At 43.7% G+C, this 26,106-nt stretch overlaps 1 protein-coding gene across 1 annotated transcript in view; it reads left to right on the forward strand.

Annotated features, from left to right (window-relative positions):
• SHANK1 (SH3 and multiple ankyrin repeat domains 1) overlaps positions 1–26,106 on the forward strand; it is a 469,770-nt gene that overhangs the window by 57,086 nt on the left and 386,578 nt on the right. The window lies entirely within an intron of this gene.

The raw sequence follows: 26,106 nt of genomic DNA on the forward strand, positions 1-26,106 counted from the left end.
GTTGTAAATGTTGTGATACAGTAAAATACATTTTTTATGTTCTTTTTATAGTATGATAGTATTTTTTTTTATTAATTAATGATCTTTTCATTGTTCTTACTTCAATGGTTTTATTATAAATGAGGTTCACACGCCCTCAGCCTGGTCCTCCACAATCTTCTATGAATAGAGGCCGCTGTAAGATTAGTGACTTTTAGGTTGTAAGTCTTGGTTGACCTTCTGTTTGATGTCCGAAATATACGAGAGTGCTTTAATGTGAACAGGACATAATCACAGACTTTTCATTATATTTCTGATGAAAAGCCAAGATTTTTATTAGGGAATTCTCCATACTGGCTTTTAAAGTTAATTGAAATGAAGTTCTTGTATTGACTATAGAACAGCACCATGTCTTTTACCCAAATAGTAGATTCATTTACTTTGTTTACCATTTCTAATTACTAAAGTGACTTGATATAAAAGTATAGGTAAATTAATAGGAATAGGCATCCCTGTAGACATGGTGAATACATAGCAAAATAAAAGCCTCCTTATGGATTCATATAGAAGGGATCTACCTAAGCACCATGTAGATTTACAACCATGTAGCGTTATATGGCCTACCACAATACCGGTCTTAAACATGAATGCATAAGGAAGAAGGGAGACATGACTATGCTAAGGGTTTCTTTTGGTGGCAGACATTGAGCATTATGCAAAAAGCAGATTTGCACACATAATGAACTGCATTATGTCCTGGTGGTGCTGAGAACCCTTTGTTCATGTAATCATGGAGGGTGGCATGTTATGATAAAGATCTGGAGGTGGAGCATTTTGTAAAATCATACCCATAGACCATTTTTCTACAGGCATGTAATGTGAATGGGTAACCCCTGGTTCACATCTGCGTTCAGTAATCCGTTCGTGGAGTCCGCATGGGAACCTCCAACACTAGAGACAGAAGACAAGGTGGAGAAGAAAGTATTAGGTTTTTTTTTCTCTATTTGAAACATTGTAATGTTGGCACCAGAAAAGGGATATGAAACTGTGGGGGCAACATGGGGGACATTATACTGTGGGCGCATCGAGGAGGGGGAAATTATACTGTGGGCATATATGGAGAGGGACTTCATACTGTGGGGGGCAATTGGAGGGGGACATTGTAATATAATGTCTGAGGACCTATTGGGGAGACAGGTTAATGTCTGAAGGGCCACTTGGGATAAAAGTTTAAGGTTTGATGGTCCTTTATATTATATGATCCCACTCAGGGGCATTTGAATGTGTGATGGGCCACTGAGGGATATTATACTATGTGGGCGACAATGAGAGGGCATTATAATTTATGCATATCATTGGTAGTGACGGGGGGTACTTTGCACTGGGCTCACCAATGTATCTAGAGCCCCCCAGAAAAATTCCTTCTGTGGGGAGGGGGTCACTATACAACTACATGCAAGCATTATCTGGTACTTGTTTAGAAATATCTAAAATGTTGCCAAAATAAATGTATTTTTTCAGTAGTTGTAGTTTGTTTACAGAACATGAAAATAAATTTGTGTAATTTCTTAAATAAACTGCCCCCTATATATTATACTATGAGTATAATATAGTATACTATGAGTATCTCTATGAAGTATAGTGAGTGTACTATGTTATGCCCAGGTGAGTTCAGGGACTCACCGGGGGATTCATCTGTTCACCTGTGGGCCAGTCCTAGCCTGCTTTAAAGGTTCGTTTATCTCTATCCTGTACCTGCATGTGGGATCCACCACTTTATTTCCTTATAAAATATCGGATGTAAATGTTCAGTGACCCCATTTAGTTCATCCCAGACTTCACTTCCACCTTGTTTTTCCTTTCAGTGCAGTTTACACCCAATTTATAAAATATGCATAGTCTGCAAGTTGCCAAAGGGCTTTTCCAGAGGTGCATCTCATTGCTACAGGTGCGGTGTTGTATGTAACAAAACAAAAAATAAATTTGACATTAAGTCTGAGATGAACCATTAAATGTGAGGACTAGATTTTTTTTCTTATATTAAATCTATTACCTCCTATTGTGTTGGAAGGCTGGGTTCCCACATTGCACAGATGCAGCATTTTACAGTACCTGCAGTGTGAATGCCATTCTGGCTACTCCCATCCACACATTGCAGAAATATATCTGCAGAGGAAATGCTGTGATTTCTAAAACGAAAGTTATTGCAAATTGCAGCATGTCAATTATACCTATGGAAACACTGATGTATAAGTATAATAAAAGCAGAAAATCCATAGAGAAAAAGTTTCCAGATTTTCTGCAAAAAATTCTGCAGAATAAACTGCGATGCGATTCCTCCATGGTCCTTTCCTTTCAGCTGCAGCTCACTACATGAGGCCTTAGCCTAAATGTGAACTGTTGTATAGGAACTACAAATTTGTCATTTATTTCTTTTATTGCTTTTATTGGATGAGCTTCTTATCAATGTCTCCATGTTGAAAGGTAGTTATTAATTTAAGGGCTCGTTCACACGGGGGCCGGTGAGGCGGATTTTGGCACCGAGAGTGTCGCGGCTTCCCCCTCCGGAGTCGTCTCAAATGAATGGGCCGACTAAGGAGGTTGCTGCTACCAGGTGGAAGCCGCGGCCCAGTGAGCCGTGGAATATGCCTTAAGAAAGGGCAGCTCGCTTCTTTTTTCCGCTAGCGGCATGTTAAAGAACATTAGTGGTCTCCATAGACCATCATTGTATGGAGGCGGATTTTGAGGCGAAATCCACTGTCAAAATACGCCTTCTTACCCCCGTGTGAACTAGCCCTAGAGGTTAACCTTGTTTGCTTTTAGGATAAGGCCTTAGGGGCCATTCACATGGAGGAAAATGGTGAGGAATTTGATGTGGAATTTCAGTGCTGAAAAAAAAGCCTCCCATTGACTTCAATGGGTTCCTTTTGTTGCTAGCAGTAAAAGGAACCCATTGAAGTCAATAGGAGGCTTTTTTTTCAAGGCTGAAATTCCACACCAAATTCCTCACCATTTTCCTCCGTGTGAATGGACCCCAATGGGAGTTTTTTTTTTTTTTCAGCGCTGAAATTCCACACAAAATTCGTCTTGTATTTTCCTCTGTGTAAATGAACCCTTACATAGCAAACTACATCTGAAAAACGTTGTGGGAAAAGATGCAGCAAAAATTCTTTCAGTTTTTTTTTTCCCCGCAGTATTTTCATTGCATTTTGCTGTATTTTTTTCCTCTGTTTTTTTTCTTCCATTATTAAATCTATAGGGAAAACGCTTACATTTTTGCATGTAAAACTGACATGCTGCGTTTTTGAACACAACTTTTCCGCAGCATTTTTTCCCTGCAATGTGTGGATGGGTTATCCAGAACCTCGTTCAATTTGTTTGTACTGTAAAGTGAAGTGTTTTTTTTCTGCTGCATTTCCACAATGTTGGGCCTTGGCCTGTATTTTGCATTCATTGTGCCATCCAGACAGAGTCAAGTTGACCATGCACCTGTATGAATGACTAGTTTCGAAATACTGTAATATACAAGCTCAGAATATATGGTTCACTGTTAGCTATATACAGAATGTCTTACCATCCAACACTATCACTAAGGCAATAAAAGTAAGAATCTGAGAGAGCAGTGCAAGCATAGTGGCCATTGGGCATCTGTTGGGACTGTAAGTTGTGGCAGTTGTACATAATGGACCGGATACAATTGTTTTTGTTTGCTCTTATAGTTATATATCTAAGGGCCTGTTCACATGGAGTAAAGGCGCATGTATTTTGGCAAAATACACGTGTAAACAATACACGTGTAAAAATTAGGCTCCCAAAAAACACGTCAAAATACACGTGTAAAATGTCATTGAAGTCAATGGGAGTATTATTTTTACACGTGTATTTTTTACATGTGTATTTTGCCAAAATACACGCGCGTTTACTCCGTGTGAACGGGCCCTTTAACATTGTTTTCATTGTGGATTAGATCGAGCAATTGTTTCCATACTTCTGTACTGCTGAGTTGGCATTTCATTTAAGAAATGTTCGTGTTGGTTTATCCTTTCTTATGTGTACTTAAAGTTTAAGTGTTTGAGTAATTGCAAAGCGGCACAAATGCTTCATATTTGTTTTATGTATCACAGGGGTACAGGCACACATTAAGAAGGTTAGTTCTGCAAAAGGCCCTATGGGAACAGAACATCTGTTAACTAGGACCATGTAACATACTGCACTTGCAAAGCTGGATAATCTGTAGTGTAATAGTCACCTGTATCAGCACATTTCGTGAAAGGATAACAGTGTTGTACTCGAAAGCTACGCTTCAATGTATAATGTATTGCAACACAACCTTCTATAGGTCACCCTTGTGAATAATGAAATATCACATATTTATACTGCTATTTATAAAAAGTAGCCAATGAAAAATTCAACTAAATGCATTTTCTATGTGTTTGTGACAGGGGCCATGATTCATTTATGACATATAAATCTTAAAGTACCCTTACCCATCTGGCTAGTGGTGAGGGTCCCCAAGAGTCTTTTGCCTTGGTGACTAAGAATGCATTTCATATTCGTTGTTACAAAGTAAAAGTACGGTCAGTCAGATTAGCCAGTGCCAGGGAAAGCGCTGTAATAAATAATAATAATAAATCTGCTCCAGTATATGCTATTTTTCCATAAACTATACCATACCTGTCCATGAGCTGTTCACTGTTCAAGCGAGGGGGCGTTCACACTTGCGTCCCTGTGCGCCGAGTTTCCATCCTCAGCCCCAGTGAAACTGGACCGGTCACAGCTTCCTGGCGGTCAGTTTTAAAACCTATTCATTTGAATCAATTTTAAAAGCAAACCGCCGGTGTCTGTATGCAGCCTGTACACAGAGAAACCATTTTCTTTTTGGCGGACACGTAGGACTTTGTGTCCGGCCAAAATAAAAACCGTTTCCCCGCGGAGAGGCTGCAGGCGGACATCGGCGATTTGCTTTTAAAATGACACAGGGCGCACAGGGGCGCAAATGTGAACTCCCCCTAAATGGATCTGAAAAAACAGGCATAAACTATGAAAGGTGAGCCACTGTTTCTGGAATAGTAGCAGACCCATTTTCTAATTTTTCAGCTACACCTGTAATGGATGATATGCTGTACATGGCAACTGGTACATCAGCAAAACCTTAGCATTTTTACTATGATCATTTAGTCTTTCTCATCTGTGATTTAGCCTCTGCAGAATTTTAAGTAAACTATTTTTGCTTCGTGTCCTAATCTATTATTTAGGAATAAACATGTATTTAGCCTTGGAGAAGGAATATTTTAAGGCATGGAAAATTTAGCTGTTAAACTTAGTTAAACCCTTTGATGTGCAGTAAAGCTCTCATTGCCATGCTAGGATTTTGGAGATTTTTAAAAAAAAATGCAGAAACATAAAACACAAGTTATTAATAGCATATGTTATTAATAATTAAATAATATAATATATTGTACATTGTAGATTCATTCCTACATAGTTGAATTTCTGTTATGCATTATGGCAGAACATGTTTCTCTCTCTTTCCACCTCTTCCTCGCCTCTTACCAAAAGTGTAAGTGTTCAGGTGACCGATGTGGCCAATCACTGACCTCAGTGGTGACATGTTAGGTACAGATAACATACCAGAAGTCATGCTATCGGTACTCAACATGTGACTACAGAGGTCAGTTCTTGGCCTTAATGGTCACCTGAGCCTCTGCACTTCTGACCCAAGTGGTACAAGGAGTAAAAAGAAGGGGGGCCACACAGTGCCTCAGTGGTTAGCACTGTAGCCTTGCAGCGCTGGAGTCCTGGTGTTCGACTTTCACCAAGGGCAAAAAACCATCTGCATGGAGTTTATATGTTCTCCCTGGGTTTGCATGGATTTCCATCCCATATTCCAAAGACATACTGATAGGGGAAAAATGTACATTGTGAGCTCTATGTGGGGCTCACAATCTACATTTAAAAAAAAATAAAATATATATATATATATATATATATATATATCTATATTATAAAAATGAATTCTTGTCTGTCTGTCTGTCTGTTCTCTAATGCGAACCAAACGACTGGACCGATCTTCACCAAATTTGGTACAGAGATACTTCAGATATCCGGGAAGGTTTAAGATGAGACTCCAACTCACTCGGACGTACTGTTGCTGAGATACAGCATTCCAAACACAATGCCCCCCCCCCCCTTAGCCAATACAAACCTGCAAGACTTTCACTCATATTCCAACTGCAACACACACGGTCACTCCACATGTCCGACCATCACTGATATCCAAACTGAGATACACACATCAGAGGATTAGATACACAGATCAGCACACAGTATCACACGCCAGAGGATTAGATACACGGGTCTGCACACAGTCCCACACACCAGAGGATTAAATACGCACTTCTGCACACAGTTCCACACACTGAAGGATTTGATACCTGCGTCTGCACACGGTTCCACATGCCAAAGGATTAGATACAGGCGTCTACACACAGTTCCACACTCCACAAGATTAGATACGCACGTCTGCACACATTTGTACACGCCATAGGATTAGATACACACGTCTGCACAGAGTATCACATGCCTTAGGATTAGATACACGCGTCTACACACAGTTCTACACTCCAGAGGATTAGATACGCGCGTCTGCACACAGTTGTACACGCCATTGGATTAGATACACGTGTCTGCACACAGTACCACATGCAGTAGGATTAGATACGCGCGTCTACACATAGTTCCACACGCCGAAGGATTAGATACGCGCCTCTTCACACAATACCACACAGGGGAGGATTAGATACGTGTGTCTGCACACAGTACCACACTTTGGAGGATTAGATACATGCCTCTGCACACAGTACCACAAGCCAGAGAATTAGATACGCGTCTCCGCACACAGTATCACATGGGGGAGGATTAGATACGCGTGTCTGCACACAGTACCACACGGGGGAGGATTAGATACGCGCATCTGCACACAGTACCACATGCCGGGGGATTGGATATGCACGTCTACACACAGTTCCACATGCCGTAGGATTAGATACGCACCTCTTTACACAATACCACACAGGGGAGGATTAGATACACGTGTCTTCACACAGTTGTACATGCCATAGGATTAGATACACGCGTCTGCACACAGTACCACTTGCCGTAGAATTAGATACGCGCATCTACACACAGTACCAGATGCCGTAGGATTAGATTCGCATGTCTGCACACAGTACCACATGCCGTAGGATTAGATACGAGCGGCTACACACAGTTCCACACTCAAGAGGATTAGATACGCGCATCTGCACACATTTGTACACGCCATAAGATTAGATACACACGTCTGCACAGAGTACCACATGCCGTAGGATTAGATACGCGCGTCTGCACACAGTACCACATGCAGTAGGATTAGATACGCGCGTCTACACATAGTTCCACACGCCGAAGGATTAGATACGCGCCTCTTCACACAATACCACACAGGGGAGGATTAGATACGTGTGTCTGCACACAGTACCACACTTTGGAGGATTAGATACATGCCTCTGCACACAGTACCACAAGCCAGAGAATTAGATACGCGTCTCCGCACACAGTATCACATGGGGGAGGATTAGATACGCGTGTCTGCACACAGTACCACACGGGGGAGGATTAGATACGCGCATCTGCACACAGTACCACATGCCGGGGGATTGGATATGCACGTCTACACACAGTTCCACATGCCGTAGGATTAGATACGCACCTCTTTACACAATACCACACAGGGGAGGATTAGATACACGTGTCTTCACACAGTTGTACATGCCATAGGATTAGATACACGCGTCTGCACACAGTACCACTTGCCGTAGAATTAGATACGCGCATCTACACACAGTACCAGATGCCGTAGGATTAGATTCGCATGTCTGCACACAGTACCACATGCCGTAGGATTAGATACGAGCGGCTACACACAGTTCCACACTCAAGAGGATTAGATACGCGCATCTGCACACATTTGTACACGCCATAAGATTAGATACACACGTCTGCACAGAGTACCACATGCCGTAGGATTAGATACGCGCGTCTGCACACAGTTGTACACGCCATAGAATTAGATACACGCGTCTTCACACAGTACCACATGCAGTAGGATTAGATACGCGCATCTACACATAGTTCCACACGCCAAAGGATTAGATACGCGCCTCTTCACACAATACCACACAGGGGAGGATTAGATACGTGTGTGTGCACACAGTATCACATGGGGGAGGATTAGATATGCGCGTCTGCACACAATACCACACGGGAGGATTAGATACGCGCATCTACACATAGTACCACATGCCGTAGATTAGATACGCGTGTCTGCACACTGTACCACATGCCGGGGGATTGGATACGCGCATCTATACACAGTTTCACACGCCGTAGGATTAGATACGCACCTCTTCACACAATACCACACAGGGGAGGATTAGTTATGTGCATCTGCACACAGTACCACATGACCGACGGTTAGATGTGCGCGTCTGCACACAGTTACACACGCTGAAAGATTAGATACGTGTGTCTGCTCTAAGTACCACACGGGGAGGATTAGATACGCACATCTGCACACAGTTCAACACGCTGGAGGATTAGATACGCATGTCTTCACATAGTACCACCGCCAGAGGATTAGATATGCGTTTTTACACACAGTATCACACGGGGAAGGATTAGATATGCGCATCTGCACACAGTACCACACGCCAGAGGATTGGATATGCACATCTGCACACAGTTCCATACGCCGGAGGATTAGAAACGCACGTCTGCACACTGTACCACATGCTGTAGTATTAGATACGTGCGTCTGCACACAGTTTCACACACCAGAGGATTAGATACGCACGTCTGCATACAGTACCATACTCCGGGGGATTGGATACATGCGTCTGCACACAATACCACATGCCGTAGGATTAGATACGCGCCTCTTCACACAATACCACACAGGGGAGGATTAGATACATGCATCTGAACACATTACCACACTTTGGAGGATTAGATACAGACCTCTGCACACAGTACCACATGCCAGAGAATTAGATACGCGTCTCAGCACACAGTTCCACATGGGGGAGGATTAGATACGTGCATCTGCACACAGTACCACACGCCAGAGTGTTAGATACGCGCATCTGCACACAGTACCACACGCCAGAGTCATTAGATACACGCGTCTGCACACAGTTTCACTTACTGGAGGATTAGATACGCGCCTCTTCACACAATACCACACGGGGAGGATTAGATATGTGCATCTGCACACAGTACCACACCAACAAGGATTGGATACTTGCATCTAAACACAGTACTACACGGGGAAGGATTAGATACAGCTTTACTCCAGGTATCCATAACAACTGATCACAGGTTTTTCACTGACATTCAAAATGAGATACACATAATCACATGACGCTTATGGACATACACAGAAACAACATACAAAATACATCAGTGCAAAATTGGACAATTCTTATGGGGCCACTACACAAACATAAAATGTAATACACCCGTGCGAAGCCGGGTCCTCCCTCTAGTATATATATATATATATATATATATATATATATATGAGTAGAAAGAAGGGGAGACACTTCATGTGAACTGAGTGTCATTTTTTTTTTTTATTGTACAGTTCTGCTGACCTACAGCTAGTGTTTTAAAAATCCTTTGAAGACTAAGGCTTCACGTTGGAGAAATGCAGCTTTTGTTGCAGATTTTGTTGGGTTTTTTTTTAGACAAAGCCAAGAATGGCTACAAAAGGAATGGGTAATATATAGGAAATTCTTACACATCTCCCATTAGCTCAATCCACTTCCTGGCTTTGGCTCAAAAATCTACAACAGAATCTACAACAACAAAAACCTGCGTTTCCGCAATGTGGGGCGTTAGTCTAAGTCACTTATGGCTTAAGGTTATGTTCAGATGTGGGTGATTTACTGCAGATTTTCTGCACAAATCCACAGGGCATTACATCACAGACAAGGTTCAGCTGAGCATGTTCTGTGATAGGACTCTTATTGTCCTAATGTAGTACTCTATAAGTAGACACTTTGGGAGTGTGTCTCTGTCCAGTGGTGTCACAAGTACAACCTCTGTGCCATCCTCTGAAACCCAGAAGATAAAAGTAACTACCACTATAAGTGCTACCTCCATGTCTTTTGCAGACTGCAAATAAGTTTGTTTACAGTGTTTTGGTAAAGAATAGAGATGAGCGAACAGTGTTCTATCGAACACATGTTCGATCGGATATCAGGGTGTTCGCCATGTTCGAATCGAATCGAACACCACGTGGTAAAGTGCGCCAAAATTCGATTCCCCTCCCACCTTCCCTGGCGCCTTTTTTGCACCAATAACAGCGCAGGGGAGGTGGGACAGGAACTACGACACCGGGGGCATTGAAAAAAATTGGAAAAAGTCATTGGCTGCCGAAATCAGGTGACCTCCATTTTAGACGAATAGTGGATTTCAAATCCGGGTCATATGAGAATGTGAACTTTGTGACTATGAGACAGGGATAGCTGTACAGGCAGGGATAGCTAGGGATAACCTTTATTTAGGGGGGAATGTTATTAAAAATAACTTTTTGGGGCTCTATCGGGTGTGTAATTGTGATTTTTGTGAGATAAACTTTTTCCCATAGGGATGCATTGGCCAGCGCTGATTGGCCGAATTCCGTACTCTGGCCAATCAGTGCTGGCCAATGCATTCTATTAGCTTGATGAAGCAGAGTGTGCACAAGGGTTCAAGCGCACCCTCGGCTCTGATGTAGCAGAGCCGAGGCTGCACAAGGGTTCAAGCGCACCCTCGGCTCTGATGTAGGAGAGCCGAGGGTGCACTTGAACCCTTGTGCACCCTCAGCTCTGCTACATCAGAGCCGAGGGTGCGCTTGAACCCTTGTGCACACTCTGCTTCATCAAGCTAATAGAATGCATTGGCCAGCGCTGATTGGCCAGAGTACGGAATTCGGCCAATCAGCGCTGGCTCTGCTGGAGGAGGCGGAGTCTAAGATCGCTCCACACCAGTCTCCATTCAGGTCCGACCTTAGACTCCGCCTCCTCCAGCAGAGCCAGCGCTGATTGGCCGAATTCCGTACTCTGGCCAATCAGCGCTGGCCAATGCATTCTATTAGCCCGATGAAGTAGAGCTGAATGTGTGTGCTTAGCACACACATTCAGCTCTACTTCATCAGGCTAATAGAATACATTGGCCAATCAGCGCTGGCCAATGCATTCTATTAGCTTGATGAAGCAGAGTGTGCACAAGGGTTCAAGCGCACCCTCGGCTCTGATGTAGCAGAGCTGAGGGTGCACAAGGGTTCAAGTGCACCCTCGGCTCTCCTACATCAGAGCCGAGGGTGCGCTTGAACCCTTGTGCAGCCTCAGCTCTGCTACATCAGAGCCGAGGGTGCGCTTGAACCCTTGTGCACACTCTGCTTCATCAAGCTAATAGAATGCATTGGCCAGCGCTGATTGGCCAGAGTACGGAATTCGGCCAATCAGCGCTGGCTCTGCTGGAGGAGGCGGAGTCTAAGATCGCTCCACACCAGTCTCCATTCAGGTCCGACCTTAGACTCCGCCTCCTCCAGCAGAGCCAGCGCTGATTGGCCGAATTCCGTACTCTGGCCAATCAGCACTGGCTAATGCATTGTATTGGCGTGATGAAGCAGTGCTGAATGTGTGTGCTTAGCACACACATTCAGCTCTACTTCATCGGGCTAATAGAATGCATTGGCCAATCAGCGCTGGCCAATGCATTCTATTAGCGTGAACTGAGTTTGCACAGGGGTTCTAGTGCACCCTCGGCTCTGCTACATCAGATTGCTACATCTGATGTAGCAGTGCCGAGTGTGCATCAGATGTGTAGTTGAGCAAAACTGACTCAGCACTGCTAAGTCTGCATTCGCATAGGAATGCATTGGCCAGCCTTCGGCCAATCAGCGCTGGCTCTGCCGGAGGAGGCGGAGTCTAAGGTCGGACCTGAATGGAGACTGGTGTGGAGCGATCTTAGACTCCGCCTCCTCCAGCAGAGCCAGCGCTGATTGGCCGAATTCCGTACTCTGGCCAATCAGCGCTGGCCAATGCATTCTATTAGCTTGATGAAGCAGAGTGTGCACAAGGGTTCAAGCGCACCCTCGGCTCTGATGTAGCAGAGCTGAGGCTGCACAAGGGTTCAAGCGCACCCTCGGCTCTGATGTAGGAGAGCCGAGGGTGCACTTGAACCCTTGTGCACCCTCAGCTCTGCTACATCAGAGCCGAGGGTGCGCTTGAACCCTTGTGCACACTCTGCTTCATCAAGCTAATAGAATGCATTGGCCAGCGCTGATTGGCCAATGTATTCTATTAGCCTGATGAAGTAGAGCTGAATGTGTGTGCTAAGCACACACATTCAGCTCTACTTCATCGGGCTAATAGAATGCATTGGCCAATCAGCGCTGGCCAATGCATTCTATTAGCGTGAACTGAGTTTGCACAGGGGTTCTAGTGCACCCTCGGCTCTGCTACATCAGATTGCTACATCTGATGTAGCAGTGCCGAGTGTGCATCAGATGTGTAGTTGAGCAAAACTGACTCAGCACTGCTAAGTCTGCATTCGCATAGGAATGCATTGGCCAGCCTTCGGCCAATCAGCGCTGGCTCTGCCGGAGGAGGCGGAGTCTAAGGTCGGACCTGAATGGAGACTGGTGTGGAGCGATCTTAGACTCCGCCTCCTCCAGCAGAGCCAGCGCTGATTGGCCGAATTCCGTACTCTGGCCAATCAGCGCTGGCCAATGCATTCTATTAGCTTGATGAAGCAGAGTGTGCACAAGGGTTCAAGCGCACCCTCGGCTCTGATGTAGCAGAGCTGAGGGTGCACAAGGGTTCAAGTGCACCCTCGGCTCTCCTACATCAGAGCCGAGGGTGCGCTTGAACCCTTGTGCAGCCTCAGCTCTGCTACATCAGAGCCGAGGGTGCGCTTGAACCCTTGTGCACACTCTGCTTCATCAAGCTAATAGAATGCATTGGCCAGCGCTGATTGGCCAGAGTACGGAATTCGGCCAATCAGCGCTGGCTCTGCTGGAGGAGGCGGAGTCTAAGATCGCTCCACACCAGTCTCCATTCAGGTCCGACCTTAGACTCCGCCTCCTCCAGCAGAGCCAGCGCTGATTGGCCGAATTCCGTACTCTGGCCAATCAGCACTGGCTAATGCATTGTATTGGCGTGATGAAGCAGTGCTGAATGTGTGTGCTTAGCACACACATTCAGCTCTACTTCATCGGGCTAATAGAATGCATTGGCCAATCAGCGCTGGCCAATGCATTCTATTAGCGTGAACTGAGTTTGCACAGGGGTTCTAGTGCACCCTCGGCTCTGCTACATCAGATTGCTACATCTGATGTAGCAGTGCCGAGTGTGCATCAGATGTGTAGTTGAGCAAAACTGACTCAGCACTGCTAAGTCTGCATTCGCATAGGAATGCATTGGCCAGCCTTCGGCCAATCAGCGCTGGCTCTGCCGGAGGAGGCGGAGTCTAAGGTCGGACCTGAATGGAGACTGGTGTGGAGCGATCTTAGACTCCGCCTCCTCCAGCAGAGCCAGCGCTGATTGGCCGAATTCCGTACTCTGGCCAATCAGCGCTGGCCAATGCATTCTATTAGCTTGATGAAGCAGAGTGTGCACAAGGGTTCAAGCGCACCCTCGGCTCTGATGTAGCAGAGCTGAGGCTGCACAAGGGTTCAAGCGCACCCTCGGCTCTGATGTAGGAGAGCCGAGGGTGCACTTGAACCCTTGTGCACCCTCAGCTCTGCTACATCAGAGCCGAGGGTGCGCTTGAACCCTTGTGCACACTCTGCTTCATCAAGCTAATAGAATGCATTGGCCAGCGCTGATTGGCCAATGTATTCTATTAGCCTGATGAAGTAGAGCTGAATGTGTGTGCTAAGCACACACATTCAGCTCTACTTCATCGGGCTAATAGAATGCATTGGCCAATCAGCGCTGGCCAATGCATTCTATTAGCGTGAACTGAGTTTGCACAGGGGTTCTAGTGCACCCTCGGCTCTGCTACATCAGATTGCTACATCTGATGTAGCAGTGCCGAGTGTGCATCAGATGTGTAGTTGAGCAAAACTGACTCAGCACTGCTAAGTCTGCATTCGCATAGGAATGCATTGGCCAGCCTTCGGCCAATCAGCGCTGGCTCTGCCGGAGGAGGCGGAGTCTAAGGTCGGACCTGAATGGAGACTGGTGTGGAGCGATCTTAGACTCCGCCTCCTCCAGCAGAGCCAGCGCTGATTGGCCGAATTCCGTACTCTGGCCAATCAGCGCTGGCCAATGCATTCTATTAGCTTGATGAAGCAGAGTGTGCACAAGGGTTCAAGCGCACCCTCGGCTCTGATGTAGCAGAGCTGAGGCTGCACAAGGGTTCAAGCGCACCCTCGGCTCTGATGTAGGAGAGCCGAGGGTGCACTTGAACCCTTGTGCACCCTCAGCTCTGCTACATCAGAGCCGAGGGTGCGCTTGAACCCTTGTGCACACTCTGCTTCATCAAGCTAATAGAATGCATTGGCCAGCGCTGATTGGCCAATGTATTCTATTAGCCTGATGAAGTAGAGCTGAATGTGTGTGCTAAGCACACACATTCAGCTCTACTTCATCGGGCTAATAGAATGCATTGGCCAATCAGCGCTGGCCAATGCATTCTATTAGCGTGAACTGAGTTTGCACAGGGGTTCTAGTGCACCCTCGGCTCTGCTACATCAGATTGCTACATCTGATGTAGCAGTGCCGAGTGTGCATCAGATGTGTAGTTGAGCAAAACTGACTCAGCACTGCTAAGTCTGCATTCGCATAGGAATGCATTGGCCAGCCTTCGGCCAATCAGCGCTGGCTCTGCCGGAGGAGGCGGAGTCTAAGGTCGGACCTGAATGGAGACTGGTGTGGAGCGATCTTAGACTCCGCCTCCTCCAGCAGAGCCAGCGCTGATTGGCCGAATTCCGTACTCTGGCCAATCAGCACTGGCTAATGCATTGTATTGGCGTGATGAAGCAGTGCTGAATGTGTGTGCTTAGCACACACATTCAGCTCTACTTCATCGGGCTAATAGAATGCATTGGCCAGCGCTGATTGGCCAGAGTACGGAATTCGGCCAATCAGCGCTGGCTCTGCTGGAGGAGGCGGAGTCTAAGATCGCTCCACACCAGTCTCCATTCAGGTCCGACCTTAGACTCCGCCTCCTCCAGCAGAGCCAGCGCTGATTGGCCGAATTCCGTACTCTGGCCAATCAGCACTGGCTAATGCATTGTATTTGCGTGATGAAGCAGTGCTGAATGTGTGTGCTTAGCACACACATTCAGCTCTACTTCATCGGGCTAATAGAATGCATTGGCCAGCGCTGATTGGCCGAATTCCGTACTCTGGCCAATCAGCACTGGCTAATGCATTGTATTGGCGTGATGAAGCAGTGCTGAATGAGTGTGCTTAGCACACACATTCAGCTCTACTTCATCGGGCTAATAGAATGCATTGGCCAATCAGCGCTGGCCAATGCATTCTATTAGCGTGAACTGAGTTTGCACAGGGGTTCTAGTGCACCCTCGGCTCTGCTACATCAGATTGCTACATCTGATGTAGCAGTGCCGAGTGTGCATCAGATGTGTAGTTGAGCAAAACTGACTCAGCACTGCTAAGTCTGCATTCGCATAGGAATGCATTGGCCAGCCTTCGGCCAATCAGCGCTGGCTCTGCCGGAGGAGGCGGAGTCTAAGGTCGGACCTGAATGGAGACTGGTGTGGAGCTATCTTAGACTCCGCCTCCTCCAGCAGAGCCAGCGCTGATTGGTCGAGTTCCGTACTCTGGCCAATCAGCACTGGCCAATGCATTTCTATGGGGAAAAGTTAGCTTGCGAAAATCGCAAACTGACAGGGATTTCCATGAAATAAAGTGACTTTTATGCCCCCAGACATGCTTCCCCTGCTGTCCCAGTGTCATTCCAGGGTGTTGGTATCATTTCCTGGGGTGTCATAGTGGACTTGGTGACCCTCCAGACACGAATTTGGGTTTCCCCCTTAACGAGTTTATGTTCCCCATAGACTATAATGGGGTTCGAAACCCATTCGAACACTCGAACAGTGAGCGGCTGTTCGAATCGAATTTCGAACCTCGAACATTTTAGTGTTCGCTCATCTCTAGTAAAGAATGTATTTTGTTACCGCTGTGCTTCCAGATCATGCCTAAGAGACTTTGCTAATGACTTTACCAGAGATTTTGCTTAAAGTTAATGTCTTAAACATTACTTTCTTAAAGAGGTATATACAGGATTATATTTAGACTTGTAGCTTACAAGTTTAGACTAGTGTTTACCCAAATTCATTAGTGTATTCATCTTGCTCCGTTTGTCAGATACAGATGATTATTTGTCCTCAATGTTTATAGCTTTTTGCCCAGGTTTCAGACCACTTCTTCCATCTTATAGCAGTGGGCATGCTAGTAATTCAATGCCTGTTCCCAGTTATTGCTTTTCTCTACTCTTCACTGTGAGTGATGGGTAATGGAGCCTTTTGTCTGCTCTGCAAAGTGCACAGAGCTGCTGAGTCCTGGTAAGGGCAAAAACAGTACCTCTGTTACTTCTGTATGTAAATCTGTAATGACACACTGTACTCACTGGTTTAATGCCTTTCCCAGGACATAGCTGTGTTTTTACCTGCTAAACTTCCTCCCGTCTATTTCTTTCCACCTGTATGTACTTAAGTCTGCTTCTTTAATACCACTGTGGTTGTTGCACACATGCTGTTTTATGCCAACTTCTTTCCTTGCTCTGCTTTTATGCAAGTCCTGACATCTGTTATGTCTTTTTTATATAGTTTACCTACCTGCAACATTTGTTTCTGTTACCTGTTAGTCTGAGGCTTCTGTTTCTGTTACCTGTTGCTGTATGGTCTTCTGCTACCTTTGCTTTGTATGTTCTGTCTTGAATTCCTGTTAGCTTGTAGCCAGTATACCTGTTCTGTGGGGCTCTGTCCCATGGTCTTGACCTGCTTGGCTAGTTGGCACCTATAACGGTAGTATAGATGTAGTCTCACCGCAAAAAGACCAGAACCTCATACAGGGGTTAAAGAATGAAAATCATGGAGGCTACTTAGACAACACCCTTGGAAGTGGCCTAAAGTCAAACCAGTTAGGTGGTGCAGTGGGTCTTTGATCCAATGTCTGTTTTAAAATCCCAAGCACATTTCCAGTCTCAGAGTATGCTGCTGGCCTGAACTGTCGTCTAGGCCCACCGAAAAATTTGTCATTGAAACCAGGAAGTGGAGGAGAGGAAAGCAGATACAACCCTTGTATTGGAAAACCCCTTTAAAAATTTTACTATAAATTGAATATATGTATATCTTCAGACTGAAAAATTGACATTGACTCATGAAAGACTTGCATAATGTATGCCCTGTTACTATTGTATTGCTGAATCATGTCTGAGTGGGAGTGTCGTGTCTTCTTTGGTTTGCAATATATCCAACTACAACAAAGTTTTATTCTAAACTATTACTAATATATGGTGAAGTGAGCATATATTTCAAACAGCATTCACCATATATACTTCCATTCCTTTACACTAGATCACAGCAAATATGTAGAAGCTACACAAGAAAATCCCATGGCTTCAGGATGAATACAAACTAAAAGCAAAGAGAAATAGGTGTAAAAACAGGAAGCATTTTAAGAGTGGAGCAATAAGACCAAGGAACAGATGGGGGGCATAGCACAGCAAACCATGTGAAACCAGATGTAGCATTTTGTGGCTTCAATAATAGTGACTGACAAAGGGATAACAAAGATTAGTAGTTTGGGAATAATAGTATGCTGGAAATTGATACGACTTGGAAGAATTACGACATCAGTATTGCTTAACTGTAGAAATTCAATTGCTACCAACCTTTGTCTTTCAAGATTATATGAACAGGTGGGGGGAATATTTTCCAGTAACCAAGCCACGTACAATGGTCTATAGTTGTGAATTGTCTCTACAAGCTTTGGATATCGGAAACAAATTCTTCTGACCTAGTGTATTTATTTTATGTATTCAAGTATCAAATGCAACCATTCTAAATAATATCAATCATTGCTGAAATATAATTACCGTATATACTCAAGTATAAGCCGAATTTTTCAGCCCAGTTTTTGAGCTGAAAAAGCCCCCCTCGGCTTATACTCGAGTCAGCAAAAAAAAAAAAAAAAATTATTATTTTTTTTTTATTTATTTTTTTTGGAGGGAGGGTCTATGATCAGCCACAATATTATTGTATAGAATCTCCCATAAAATAGTGCAAAAGAAAAAAAAAAAAAAGATTTTAAAAACATATAAGTTCTAAAACACTCCTTTTCCTAGAATACATACAAAAGTAGAAAATGACTGTGAAACACATACACATTAGGTATCCCTGTGTCTGACAGTGCCCAGTCTACTGAATATAGGGGATCTGCAGTGCTCCTGTTCCATCGGGAAGGGGTTAATAGAAGCACTGCAGATCCCCTATATTCAGCCAGACTGAATTCCAAGTGGGGGGAAGAGAAAACCCAGTCCTCAAGCTCAGGGAAGGGGCAGACAGACAACCAAAACACCCCCTCCCCTTTCCCAGCAACTACTGCACCCAAAAACTCCGGCCATACTCGAGTCAATAAGTTTTCCCAGTTTTTTGTGGTAAAATTAGGGGGGTCGGCTTATATTCGGGTCGGCTTATACTCGAGTATATACGGTATTAATACAGATTCAAACCCATAACTACCAAAATTTAGCTAGATTCAGGAAGTTACTGCAAAAAAGCATCTTTCTTTGAAGGTGGTTTTCAGACAAATTAATGGTGTTTCCAAGATTTTAAGAAATATCCAGGAAATTGCCTTTTATTTATTTTTTTAAAAAATATATAATTTCTTACCAAGTTTCTTAAAATTCTGGGAAAACCCTTTAAATATTTGCTGTCAGATTCTAATGTAGATTACAGGTGGTTATGTTCACAGTGGGATTGTAAATCATGGACACTCTCTTAGGCCTCGTTCACATCTGCGTCGGTAACGCCGTGCAAGCGGTGTGCAGTGAAACACATGGATCCCCATAAACTATAATGGGGTTGGAGTGCTTTCCGCGCGCTGCCCGCATGGAACATGCGGACAGAAAAGTACGTCACAATCTACTTTTCTGTCCACGTGACTCGTGTGGAGATCTCGCGGAAAGTACACGGACCCCATTATAGTCTATCACTTTCACTGCACACCGCTTGCAATTGCGTTCAGTAGTCCGTTCGGGGGATCCCCATGCGGACTCCCCAAACGGATTACCAAATGCACATGTGAACCAAGCATTCACCCATGCTGGGAGCGGGAATCTTAACATCCTAGTTATCTTTGATGGTAGGAGTCCCTGTAACCCAGCGACATACTGTCCTGTACTGTAATTGGTATGGGACAGTATGTTGCTGGGAGGTAGGGACTCCTACCATCAAAGGTAACTAGGATGCAAAGAGTCCATGACGTTAAAACCGGTGAATCTCCCCTACACACAGTGAACCTCAGTCATATGCAGCTAGCCTTAAGTTGTATATAGCAAGTTTAAAGCAATTGAAATGATCATAATTCTCACAATCATATTTGCATTTCTAATTTATTTGTGCAATTATTTTTGCTACCCATTATAAATTCTCTGAACATGAGCACAGGAAATAATTTGCACGATTAACCAGATCATTATCTGTATTTTCTGCCAGCATAAGCTTGATGATTCAGTTGTTACAAAACTACTACTCTATCTATCTATCTATTTGCAAATTTGCAATAATCCTGCATTCACAATGGTTATCTCTTCATAGGTTTCTAATCTTGTCCTTGTGAAAGCAATTCTATGTGCCAGAAAACAGTCAGTATATTTAGAATTTTTGGACTATTGGATTCAGATTCATGTAACCTTACACTGTATAATAATAAACATAACACGTAATCTACATTAATTATTGAGGAGTCAAAATAAATACAATTGATAAAAAGATTTTTCTCCTAATAACTAAAAACAATTATCATCATGATGTACACAACCACCCTTTCCTCCTACGTACCCAATAATAATTACAAAGATTTTCTGTGAGACGTGGCCACACTAAACTTTACAGAATACCACTGATTTTAATGGGCATGTCATACTACATAGTGGGAGGGCACTCAAAAACACTGTGTTCACTCACTAAATGCAAATGATCAGCAGAGAAACACCTTGTAATCCATTTAACATTCTGAGGCTCTTCTAACAAAATGGGATTGTCCAAAGAGCATGACCCCCTTAAAGGGTTCTTCCAGGATAAATTAAAAACTAACTAAAATAAAAAAAAACAATCTTGGTCCTCAGTTTGGGAATACACCCTCATTCTCTCAAGTCCAAAAACTGACTTATGTAGCTTATGTGGCCAATCATGGGCCTCAGTGGTCACATGTCATTGCTGATACGTCACCAGTACCCAACTTGTAACCATGAGGCCAGTGATTGACCAGTGAGATCAGGACTGGGGGTTGGGGAGTATTAGGTTTTTTTAAAATTTTTAGGCTGAGGCCCCACATTGCAGAAACACCTTTTTTTTTTTTTTTGCTGCAATTTTTTGGATCTAAAGCTAGGAGAGTGTTGAAAGTAGAAGTGTAAGAGCTTCCTATATATTTCTCATTCCTATTGTAGGCATTCTTCACTTTGGCTCAAAAAACCTGCAGCAAAATCTGCAACAAAAAAAGTTGCGTTTGTGCAATGTGGGGCTTCAGCCTTTCCCCCATTTTTAATTTATATTGGTAATCCCATTCTACAACTTATAAAATGGAATTGGTACTAGATTGCGTAATTTGGTTAATTTGGAGGAGTCTTTTTCTCTGTAATATTACAACAGTTCCTTATTGACTAAAGTATATCCAGTACTGAGGTCTTGGTACACTAGTAATGAATCTCTGAAAAACATATACTTTAATCTATGCTCAAACAAAATGGAAGGTGGCAAATAAACTATATAATCGGCACAAGCTTCTAATTGTTGAAATACAGAAAATTTTGAGTGAAATATCATTTAAGAACATTTCTGGCTGTAGGAAGGAAACCCCCTGTAAGCACTTTAGCTTTTACTCTAGATCTAGAGGTTTTTTCTTTTTGATTCTTGACATTGGAAATGTTTCTTACCTTTGTCTGGTGATGTCTTTATGTTATATCCAGACCAGTGACTTTCTAACGTCTTTGATGTAGACTATATCCAGCATTCGTAGCTGTAACATAGTGCTCTACCAATTTAATCTGAACCCTAATAGTTACCTCAGCCAGTCCACTAAGTAGTCTGTGACACAACTTCCCTTTCTTTAAATCCTGAGACCTTGGACCTGTGAATTGATTTTCCATTTTCACCCTGACTTTACTCTATTTCCAAGGAATCATATTTAGTACCCTTTAGTCCTCCAGTGTCTGATCCATATAGACTTCTGATTCTGACTCTTTGTCTTAACACTATCTTACTATGTGCCCATTGATTCCTTGTCTAAGTTGCTGTCTTGGACTGCCTTGACTGTTGCTATGAAAGACCATATTTGCATAGTTGTCTTCATCACTTCCGTGTGACTTCCAAATATAGCCTATGTCCTAAGACTAACTAAGCACATCAGACAATAAAAAGGCGGACGGTAAAAAGAAAGTGCCCTGCTATAGGAGAATAGGACAAACCACTGCCTGGCTATGTTTGAAGATCACTATGAATGGTTTACAATTGTCCTATTCAGAGCTAGCTTTTGGGTAGTGCTCTGTTTAGTATTGTATGTTGGTGACTTCATACTCCTATACTGTGTTAAAAAAGCAATTCCATAAAGGTGTCTAAATAACAAGACAGTATTGTGGTGCAACTACTATACACAGCAAAAGTAATATATCTTGCAGTGGCTAAGATATAAATAATATCAAAACACACAACCAACCCATGCAGAAAGCAATCTAATACTAATAACAGCTATATACAGTGTCTAATAATACTGGTATACAAGAGTTGTGTGGGTCACCAGGATACTAAGCTATATGTTGCTTCCTTTACAATGCGATTAGCTGTGGCTTTTTTCCATATGAAGTAAGTGAACCCACTGCCCTCAGTAAAGTCCTAGCTTGTGTAGCGAGTGATGTAGTTTGCCAGCTAGGAAATACTCTCTAAGGGCTAGTTCACACGGGGCCAAAGGGGCGGAATTTGACAGCGGAATCCACGTCATAATCTTCCCCTTTACAATGGTGGTCTATGGAGACCACAAGTGAGCTGCCCTTTCTTCAGGTGGCTTCCGTGGCTCGCTGAGCTGCGGCTTCCGCCTGGCAGCAGCGACCTCTGGCATCGGCCCATTCATTTGAGCTGACTCCAGGGTGGGGGAAGCTGCGACCGCGACATCGTGGCAGGCGGGTTTTGACCATATTTTGACTTGGTTCCCCAAGTCAAAATATGGTCAAAATCCGCCCCACCGCCCCCCGTGTGAACAAGCCCAAACATACCTGTCGCAGCAGAAACTGTTGTTGACTTGAGCATGTTCAGACATACAGCAACATAAGAAAAGCATTTAGTGGCTCAGCAGGCAGGGGAGAGACCCATGGAAGGTGTACTTACTAAGGTAGTTCAAGAAATAGTTCAATGGGACCCATAGGAAGCCCCAGTTCATGGGTGAGCATTGTGGCTGCACTTCAGAGGATGACATGGAGGTTGAATTTGAACTGAGAAAGTGGTGTGCACAAGCAAAAGGTGCTGGCAGGCAGTCACTGACACTGGGACAGTGGTAATATGGCTGCTTAATGTGGCTGGTCACAGGGTTGACAAGCACAATACATTGGTAAAGTAATCATGTAGTTCTCTAGGCCATAGAACTTCTGTATACCAAATCTCTCTGCTGCCACAACAAATCCTGTATTCTTGCCTACCAAGTGCACATTACACTGTTTTTCTCAACCAACTGATGTCTGTGTTCCTGTCTTCTCCAACAAAACCTCTCAAGATGTTTCCCTCTCAAGCATTCCTCCAGTATCTAGCTGTCCCCCTGCTCCTACAAACTGTCTCTTAATCTGAAGTGTGGGAATTGTCCCTTAAATAGGGAGCTATTTTCTTGGGTGGCATGGGTAATACTTAACATCACTGAGACTTTCCAGGGGAGTAAAAGCAACTTTTCCTGCAGTGCAACTCATGGGAGCAAATTTATTCTGTCTCTAAGGAATGGGAGTCTTCATAAATCTGCCCCATTGCTCATCCATCAGCATAAATGAGATGTACCCTCCACCATTGCAGGAGATATGAGGACTGGTGTCCCATCTTCATAAATCTACCCCATTTTCTATATGATTGATTACTTGAGTGCAGGAAAGATTTCTTGTTGATAATAGGGTAGACTATACTAGAGCCTAATGATGATGCCAATGTCTCCCTATAGTGGGAATTATGTCTTTGGTACCTTCCATTAGATGTCTATGGCAGTATGCCTATTAATGCTAGTTATGTCCATCATATGGATCTGCCGCCTCAGATTTCTACTATTGGCTCGGACACAAAACCAATTTTGTACTTAGCAGAGAGTTTCTGTTGTAGAGCTCATCTGCGTCTGTGGTATTACCAAGTTTCTAATTTAAACATCCTGCTATTAAAAATTCATCTCATCTGAGAGCTGCGCCGCATCCATGAATCGAAATCTGTGTCAAATCTCGGAGAACATTTCCAGGCATTAAAGCAACCGCTCCACCTTCTTGCTTTTAAAAATCACAACTGTGATGTATAGATGTTGTCGAATATTCTAGCTACTTGGATATCTCTTTACTGTGCCATCCCTTGGGGCACTAGAATATGACAATTAGTCATTTATTACTAGTAAACTAAGTTACTACTTATGTCAGATGTCACCCCCATGTTTGCATGTTCGTTTATGAGGCAGTCTTTAATTTGTATACAGATATAGCAGAACTAGAATAATACGAGCAGGATATATTCAGCTTAAACACATGTATATTCTATACAACAGTTGTCGAGCATATGTTAGCATATATGCGATAATGTGACTACTTCTGTCGGCTGGATTCACACAGTCACAATATTACCATATTACATGATGTTCTAGTTCTGATTATTACACCCATGGCTGTGATGGGATTTGTGTCTGCAATATGACCTCAGGGTCTGATGTCTTGCTGCTGAGAGTGCCTGGGAGGGAACTGGATCTGGGTTAACAGCCATATGTAAATTCCTTTAAATAAATTATCCAAAGAAAGAGTAATTCAGGTTGGCAGCTCGGAATTGAGTCCTGGAAGCTTACATTTGATTGTGGCCACTGGGCAACTGACTTGATGCTCTCCCTACACTGAAGCCAAAGTAATCATGAAGATCAATTCCACAAAGTAATATATCCTTATTATATCAGATAATGATTTTCATGTACCACCTCCATTAAACTGCAAGTCTGGCACTTCATGGAGAAGGTAGAAAAGACTGATAGGCAGGGCTGATGCTTCACTTGCTCTCTCAGGATGTTGCGATATTAAATTCAAGGCAATAACTGCTTTGCACTTCCTTTTTCTCATTTGAAGATACAGTATTTATTGTCATATGGATCTAAAACCATTTTTTTTGCCCACGGCCAGAAAATCTTCAAATTCTTTCACTCAGGAAAGAATGTTCATTCCAAATTGTGATCTCTTGTCCTAGTTTCCTATCTGATGTATAACTATGTCAGTCTTCCAGATACTTGCATAGGGAGTCATTTCTTTCTTCACATGACCTGACCAGCAGAAAATCTGTTTTTACTGAAATCAAACAGTTTAGGAAGAATGTACTTTACTATCATACTCCGACTTACAGTGTTGGCCAAAAGTATTGGCACCCCTGCAATTCTGTCAGATAATACTCAGTTTCTTCCAGAAAATGATTGCAAGCACAAACTCTTTGGTATTAATATCTTCATTTATTTTTCTTGCAATGAAAAAACACAAAAGATAATGAAAAAAAAGTCAAATCATTGATCATTTTACACAAAACTCCAAAAATGGGCCGGACAAAAGTATTGGCACCCTCAGCCTAATACTTGGTTGGTAGCACAACCTTTAGACAAAATAACTGCGAACAACCGCTTCCGGTAACCATCAGTGAGTTTCTTACAATGCTCTGCTGGAATCTTAGACCATTCTTTGGCAAACTGCTCCAGGTCCCTGAGATGTGAAGGGTGCCTTCTCCAAACTGCCATCAAGAGATCTCTCCACAGGTGTTCTATGGGATTCAGGTCTGAACTCATTGCTGGCCACTTTAGAAGTCTCCAGTGCTTTCTCTCAAACCATTTTCTAGTGCTTTTTGAAGTGTGTTTTGGGTCATTGTCCTGCTGGAAGACCCATGACCTCTGAGGGAGACCCAGCTTTCTCACACTGGGTCCTACATTATGCTGAAAAATTTGTTGGTAGTCTTCAGACTCCATAATGCCATGTACACGGCCAAGCAATCCAGTGCCAGAGGCAGCAAAGCAACCCCAAAACATCAGGGAACCTCCGCCATGTTTGACTGTAGGGACCGTGTTCTTTTCTTTGAAGGCCTCTTTTTTTCCCTGTAAACTCTATGTTGATGCCTTTTCCCAAAAAGCTCTACTTTTGTCTCATCTGACCAGAGAACATTCTTCCAAAACGTTTTTGGCTTTCTCAGGTAAGTTTTGGCAAACTCTAGCCTGGCTTTTTTATGTCTCTGGGTAAAAAGTGGGGTCTTCCTGGGTATCCTACCATACAGTCCCTTTTCATTCAGATGCCGACGGATAGTACGGGTTGACACTGTTGTACCCTCGGACTGCAGGGCAGCTTGAACTTGTTTGGATGTTAGTCGAGGTTCTTTATCCACCATCCGCACAATCTTGCGTTGAAATCTCTCGTCAATTTTTCTTTTCCGTCCACATCTAGGGAGGTTAGCCACAGTGCCATGGGCTTTAAACTTCTTGATGAAACTGCGCACGGTAGACACAGGAACATTCAGGTCTTTGGAGATGGACTTGTAGCCTTGAGATTGCTCATGTGTCCTCACAATTTTGCTTCTTAAGTCCTCAGACAGTTCTTTGGTTTTCT

The sequence above is a fragment of the Leptodactylus fuscus genome, chromosome 6, assembly GCF_031893055.1.
Source record: "Leptodactylus fuscus isolate aLepFus1 chromosome 6, aLepFus1.hap2, whole genome shotgun sequence".
NCBI lineage: Eukaryota > Metazoa > Chordata > Amphibia > Anura > Leptodactylidae > Leptodactylus > Leptodactylus fuscus.